Source organism: Archocentrus centrarchus, chromosome 5 (assembly GCF_007364275.1).
Source record: "Archocentrus centrarchus isolate MPI-CPG fArcCen1 chromosome 5, fArcCen1, whole genome shotgun sequence".
Classification (NCBI taxonomy): Eukaryota; Metazoa; Chordata; class Actinopteri; order Cichliformes; family Cichlidae; genus Archocentrus; species Archocentrus centrarchus.
Genome location: NC_044350.1, coordinates 24,482,463 through 24,489,509, shown reverse-complemented (window position 1 = coordinate 24,489,509; position 7,047 = coordinate 24,482,463).

Below are 7,047 nucleotides of genomic sequence, written 5' to 3'. Positions count from 1 at the left end.
GCACTTTTCATTCAAGAGAAATAATGCCAATATCTTAATCCGTCTGTTTTACTTGTGTGGTTTGGTGTTTCTTCCAATCATAGAAAATAGATGAACTGAAAATATTAAACTTAGTTCCAAGATGTTGTGAAATATGTTAAGTTTAGTTTATACAGTCCTGCACAGTCTCAGTGTTTTTCAGGAGAGTGTGTGGGTGAAGCATTGGGTGGTCTAAAGGAGAGACTAGAGCTTCCTCTTGCACACATATGGTGCGGCTTGGCCTTTTTGTTTTGATTTCAGGGGTTTTAGGTTATAAGTAAGTAAGTCCCCTTTAGGTGCGACCTGCTTATTTTACCTACCTATGTCATTCTATTTCTGTATTGTACGCCCTGCCCGCTCCTCTCACCATTTGTCTGATTACTTACAGCTTTTTTTAGGTTTTAGCTCACTCCACATTAAACTGCAGGCCTTTAGTATATCAAGCAATACTTTTGATGGTCTCAAATCCCAAAACGCCTTTCAACCCCTTTGCTTATCTTCATCCCAATCTCCCTTATTGATAAGTACCATCAGGAAGTCCCCACATCAGTCTCCTCCAGAAAAAAAAAAAAAAACACAAGTCAGGAACACTTCACTTCTGTTTCACACAATCACTCAAAAGTTGGGGATATCTGATACTCTTGGTCACCCATACAGACAAATGCTCTCTTTTGAACCACTTGAAGATATTATCCCTCTCCTGCAGCGCAATATGTCTCTCATACACAAATGATAATTCCAGTCCTCCAAACCACATCGTTATGGCACTAAGACATCAAATGTAAAGCTTTGAACAATCCTCTGTTAGGAGTAAAGGAACAAGAGAGATGGAGGCTTTGTCTTGTGAGTGGCAGACCACAGAGCTGAAGTGGATCTCACAAGGGAGAAAGAAAATGCTATACAGACAGAAACAATCATAGTTATACTACAAGTGCTCACAATGTGTTTTGGTGCTATATGTCTAACATTTAATTGACGGTGCAAGTTTGTATTTGGTAAGATTCTTAAGGAAAACCCGTAAAAGTACCTATCATCATATCACATTAGCCAGTCGTTAAGTATTTAACCTTTATCCAAATTGTTTACGCAGAGCTGCCAGTAGACATATTTAGCAACAAACTATTTCTAGGAAAATTAAGGGGGTTTATAAGTTGAGAAAAATGTCAAAGTTTGTTATTAAAATTCGAAAGAAAAATAAACACCAAAAGTGAACAGGTTTTACCAAACATAGAGGAAAAATTTGGCTCTTTTACTGCATCAAGTACAACCAGGAGGGTAGTTCATTAAACGAAGGAGAACGGAAGTTATTTCCAGTGTTAGAAGACCAGGGTTGCCTGCTGGTGGCACACACAAGACACATGGAACAGATCATACGACGCATGGAGTTGGATTTGCCCGTACAAAATAAAGAAACCCAAAAAAGAAAACCTCAATTTACTCCCTTTAAAAATCCCTTCCTTCTTTTTGGCAGGGCTCCACCAAGAAGTAATGAGCTCCCACCCAAACCTCAGCACCAGCTGCTGTCAGGGTCTGGGGGCACTAAATATGTATAAACCAGCGGTATAGGAGAGGATAAGGTGGTCTGCTGCCCTGGTGGGTGTAAATCTGTAACTTCTGACATGAAGGTATTATTTAAAAAAAAAAAAAAACTCTAAATGTTAACATGTGATAGCAAAAATCTCTTAGGAAGATCACAGTAATGAAACAGATAACCAAGAGTTATTTCTGACCCCCCCTGGGTTCAACCACACGTCCCTTAATTAACTAAAATTATTATTGATGTGGTGGTGTTCTCTCGTGCGTCTTATTTTGCTCACTATGATGAATAATCTAGTTCAGTCTCAAATGAAATCTACACTGGTTTTAAATGTAGTACTCAGACATATTTTTTTAAATTGTTTGGCAAGAATCTAAGCCAGAGCTTTAGTAAAAGTTAAAGATGTGTGTTGATTCAAGAGCAAACTGCAAAAAAATGCACAAAAGTACACAATATTCTTTTTCAAAACTTAGTTGGGGTTTTTTTTGTTAATACCAAGTTAAGCAATTAAAAATTGTAGCAGTGGGGCCGAGCTTGTTTAACTCACTTTTTTTCTCCTTTGTGTTAAAGTCAAATCAAGCGAACAGAAGTTTTTCGTTTCTGTGACTGAGTCCTCACTTGGCTTCAAGACTACATTGTTCTGCACAAGACAACCCAGCCAAGTGGTGTTCCATCAGGGAAGCAAACACTGTGAGTTGTTTGTTTTGCTCTACTTGTTTTTTGGTTTTGTTTTGGGGTTGCTTTTTTTTTTTTTTATCTGTTTAATAAAAATCCAAGTGGGAACCGGACTTACAGTAAAGTAATCAAACATATACTATAATGCTGCCACACTGCATATACGTATATTGCTTACTAGTGAACCTGTATTGTCCAGTCAAAAGCACAGAATCTTAAAAGTCCCTCTCATTTCACAAAGTATGTATAAAGAGATATTGAAAGAGACTGTCATTGCTGTCATTGCACCATCTTAGGCAATTGCATGCATGACGCCTGTTGGGGTCATTAGGTGGCCACAGGTCTCCTCGACAGACAGGGAGATTACAGGCCAGATGTCGGCTTGTATACAGCAAGAAGGCGGTGGACTGGGATTTGTTTGGGAATAGATGAACTTTTGTATTTTCTAGAGCTGATACTAGCATGTAATACTCTGAACAGCAAACAGCATATTCAACATGTTGCACAACATTCGTGATTCCAAAGTGGGATAATGAGTGTGCCATTCTGCAAACAGTAAAAGTTATTCATAGAGGAAAACATTTAATGTCTCCCCGTGTGGGACTATTTCTGACATGTGTGGTTACTGAAGCATAATAGTGATATGGGAACAAACTTTGCTGGAGGTGGAGATGTCAGACTGAAATTATGCCGTTTAGGAATAATATTCAAGGAAATGAGCAGAGGAAAACATTTTGCTTTTTTTTTTTTCATATAGAGACAGGATTACTGGTACATTGTCCGTCCTGCTGTATGTGACTACCACCATGTCTGGTGTCTGAATATGTTCTGTCCACTGGTTGAAATGTAGCCTGTTGGTGGTTAAATTACTCAAAACCACCAACGTGCCCCAAAGTAAAGACAGACCACTCCAGCCTGGCGGGTCATTTTATTAAAAGCATGTTGTTGCTTTTCATGTCCGACTCAACGAAGGCATAAGTGACTAACATCGGATGCCATAATCAGCAGCATCAACAGCAGTACAAATGAACATGAAATTCACCGCTCTGTTGTATAATTCACTAGCCTGTCTCTCTTCCTCCCAGTCTTGCTGTCTATACATCTCCCTCTTTCTCTCTTCTCCCCCACTTCTCTCGCTTTCCCATTTTCCGTTGACAAGCTCTCTGAATCTTTGACCACACAGCCTGGAAAAATAGCACGGAGTCATGCTGCAAGGCAAGTCTATCCCTGACCCTGATTCCCTCTCACCACATTTCCATCAGCAGCAAAGTAAAACACATCTAATCATTTCAATTTTCCCCCTCTGTCGCAGTATTATTAACATTGTTAATTTTCTGAGGGTTGCAGCCCAAAAGGGAATTTTCAAGGGAAACGCATTATGGCGAAATATTCCATTGATCCACCATTATATACACTTACTTGGTTGCTGTAATGGTCTAATGATACCAAGAGGCCAATTTAAAACCAATGTAGAAAACAGAAAGTTAGTCACCCCAAGAAGAAAGATGCATTAAAAAAAAATCTAGTATGTGTAGACGTTACCTAACATCTAAAAAGTCCTGCTGCTTTGTTTTATGCAGTCTTGTGCTTCTGCCTTGAGGCGACTGTTGTGGTGATTTGGCACTATATAAATAAAATTGAACTGAACTGAACTGTGTTATACACCATGAAAAACTCTGGCAAACCCTTTACTACAACATCAGGAAAGATTCCTGCTGGATGAACTTACTTCTTCTGACATGCAAACAAGTAATACTGCATTCTCCTAGTAGCTAAAAGAATATGATACCAGATATGAAGTACCAAGTACAAAAATTAAAAGTCTAAACATTTTCTTTAGAATCATTCTACTAGATTATAAATATAAAATTTACTGTTTGCTGGACATGAAAGCATCACTTTAAGTTATAGTAGAAAAATCAGGAAAAGTCTCTTTTGATTTCTTTTTACTTGTTCTGTAATGGATATTTAAAATAAGCTGCTCCAGAGTTGCCTAAATTCTGACCCATCTGCATTAATCTCTTCCACTGTGTATCATTTTAATTGCTGTAATGTATACTTTCTCAAGAATTATTTTTTTTTAATTATAAGACAATCCAAGAGAACAGGAGCAAGTATGCCGCTGGAAGAACTGAATTTTGATATCTGTACTGAGCGCAAATTTTTCAATTCTTTCATTTAAAAATTTTTTGACATATGCATTACAAACATGAGACCCAAATAAAACCTTTTCATCAAATTGTAGTAATAGCATTAATAGAAAATAGTCTTAAATGCCCAAATTAAGGAACAGAATGAGAACAAAACACCTTCTTAAATATTGTCTAAAATCATCATGATTCGCCACCTCTTTCATTTAACTAGTAATAACTAGGGTCATTTATGTTATGGAAAGGAGTATGACACCATCTCCACTAAGAAAAACAAAACAAACACAAACAAACAACAACACACAAAACGCTGGACCATCACCGCCATCATTCCAAACCACCTTTGAACTGAACAACCAGGAGATTCTTTGCCAGTGTGTAACAGCGTACACGGAAAAACTGACCACTGATGAGCACGACAGAGGCGGTCTATGTTGGATGCAGTTTCACTGCATTCTTTCAGTCTTGTAACAAGATTAGGCAAAAAGAAATATACCAATAAAACTTGGTGGAGAAGAGGAAAATGAGCAAAGTAAGATCCCATTACAATTTTGGTGCAGATCCAGATCATTTTCTTTAAAAATGCCAGTTAGGGTTTGGCCTTGGTGGAAGATGCACTTTCCTTGAGTGTCTTCGTAACTTAATGGCAAATAACAAAAATTAAGTATATACTGCCGGCAACTATCAAATCAAAGAAGGAGATGGTGTAAAGGCTTTGGGTTAGAAGTGTGTCTGTGCTTGATGCTTATGAAAAATTAGAATGCAACTGAGGCACTCAAGAAGTCAAGAATTCGGTGAGGTAGTCATACCATGCTTGTATAAAAATTTGGTAATATAGTGTCAGGTGTAGCCAGGTTTCAAACAACTCTCTATTACAGACATAAAGTGGAAGTAGTAAAGGTGGAGTAGTAAAGGAATCAGTTTATTTTAATGTGCATGGGACCACTATTGGCACAGCAATGAAACTTGACTCATCGGACTATAGTCCGATGAGTCAAGTTTAAGTTTAAAGCTACCCATTTAAAACTCTCACTAACTATCAGACACGCTGATGAATTTATAGAACACTTTGGCTTGGATTATGAGATAATGTTACAAACTAGAATAAACTAGAAAGCACGGAGAAGTGGAATGAAGCTGATTAAACGTGGCGATGGTTAGGCAGAAAAACAGAACAGACTAAAAATTATTTTGCCATTTGTGTCATTCAAAGAGACAGGGGCTAATGAGCTAGCCATGATACAAAAAAAAAACACGTGATAGTTGTCACATGTACAGTAACATAATGAAACTTATAATCATCCCTGGGGAACAAAACCATGCCCACCCAACACCCAAAGGTTCATTGAGCTTGCAGTGTCTATACTCAAAAATCTAAACCACACAAGGTAGAAAATAGCAAACAGGGCAGAGAAAGCTTTTTGAAGAGCCTGTTAAGAGCTTAACGCATTCTCTAATTATAGATCTCACTTGTTGTCTTTTGAAGAGAACTGTAAATGGGAACACACCAAAGTTTCAGATTACTACAAGTCTCATAAAAAATGAGGAAAACAGCCCGTTGCAGACCACTTTACAGCAGTATAAGAGCTTTTTTACTTCCCCTCTCATTTCACTTAAATGTAAGACATAAAGCATTAATGAACAGTGAGAAGTAAATGAACACTTCACTTAAAGACTTACACCAGTAAGAGACCATGTGTCAAATGAGAGGGGAAGGAAATGCCTTCAAAAGTGTCAAAAGACTGCCACGTAGAGCACATCTGAGGATAGATAGATAGATAGATAGATAGATAGATAGATAGATAGATAGATAGATAGATAGATAGATAGATAGATAGATAGATAGATAGATAGATAGATAGATAGATAGATAGATAGATAGATAGATAGATAGATAGATAGATAGATAGATAGATAGATAGATAGATATTGACATTTCATCCCCAGTTCAAGGTGGGGTTTGTAAGTTTATATGACTGCAAACACAGTATTGTAGGAGTGTGTGACAGTGTGAACTATTGCATGTTGTGGCCTTTGTTCTTCCACTCACTCTGGAATAAGAAAATAAAGCGATGAAGGTCAGTTGGAGAGCAGACTGCCAAATATAGCCGCTGTGTTCATGTGAGGGCCAGACTCTCCAGAACGACAAGCCCAGCTCTGACCATGCCCTGTAATTGAGGAGAAAATAAGGACAGAAATTATATGTTTATTTTTGACAACAATTTTAATCTTCTGTGCTCTCCTTCAGAAAATGAGACGCCCACAAAAAGGCCCTCAGATTCTGTCTTACTCGAGACTGAAAGTTGAGTTTTTGACTTTTTCAACCGGTTAATGAAATTCGTCAAACGGACATGGCCTTTCACATAAAGAAGGCTTACTAAAATAAACAAAAAAAATCAAACTGCAGCTGACATATGCATTTATTCTTTATTCATTAAACAATTCAGTATACTGCAAACACTGTGAATATCATTACTTTAACCTTCATTTAGGCTTATTTACCCACAGAGTCAGCACTTTTTAAATCCTCTAGTTGTTAAGTCTTCCATACTGTTTTTATAATAATTTTCTGTGGACACAAAAAGCCCTTCATTCACTGTTATATTAATGTAATATGCCACAAATATACAAATTTTAATTTATGTTCAACATTGCTTAATGTAACTT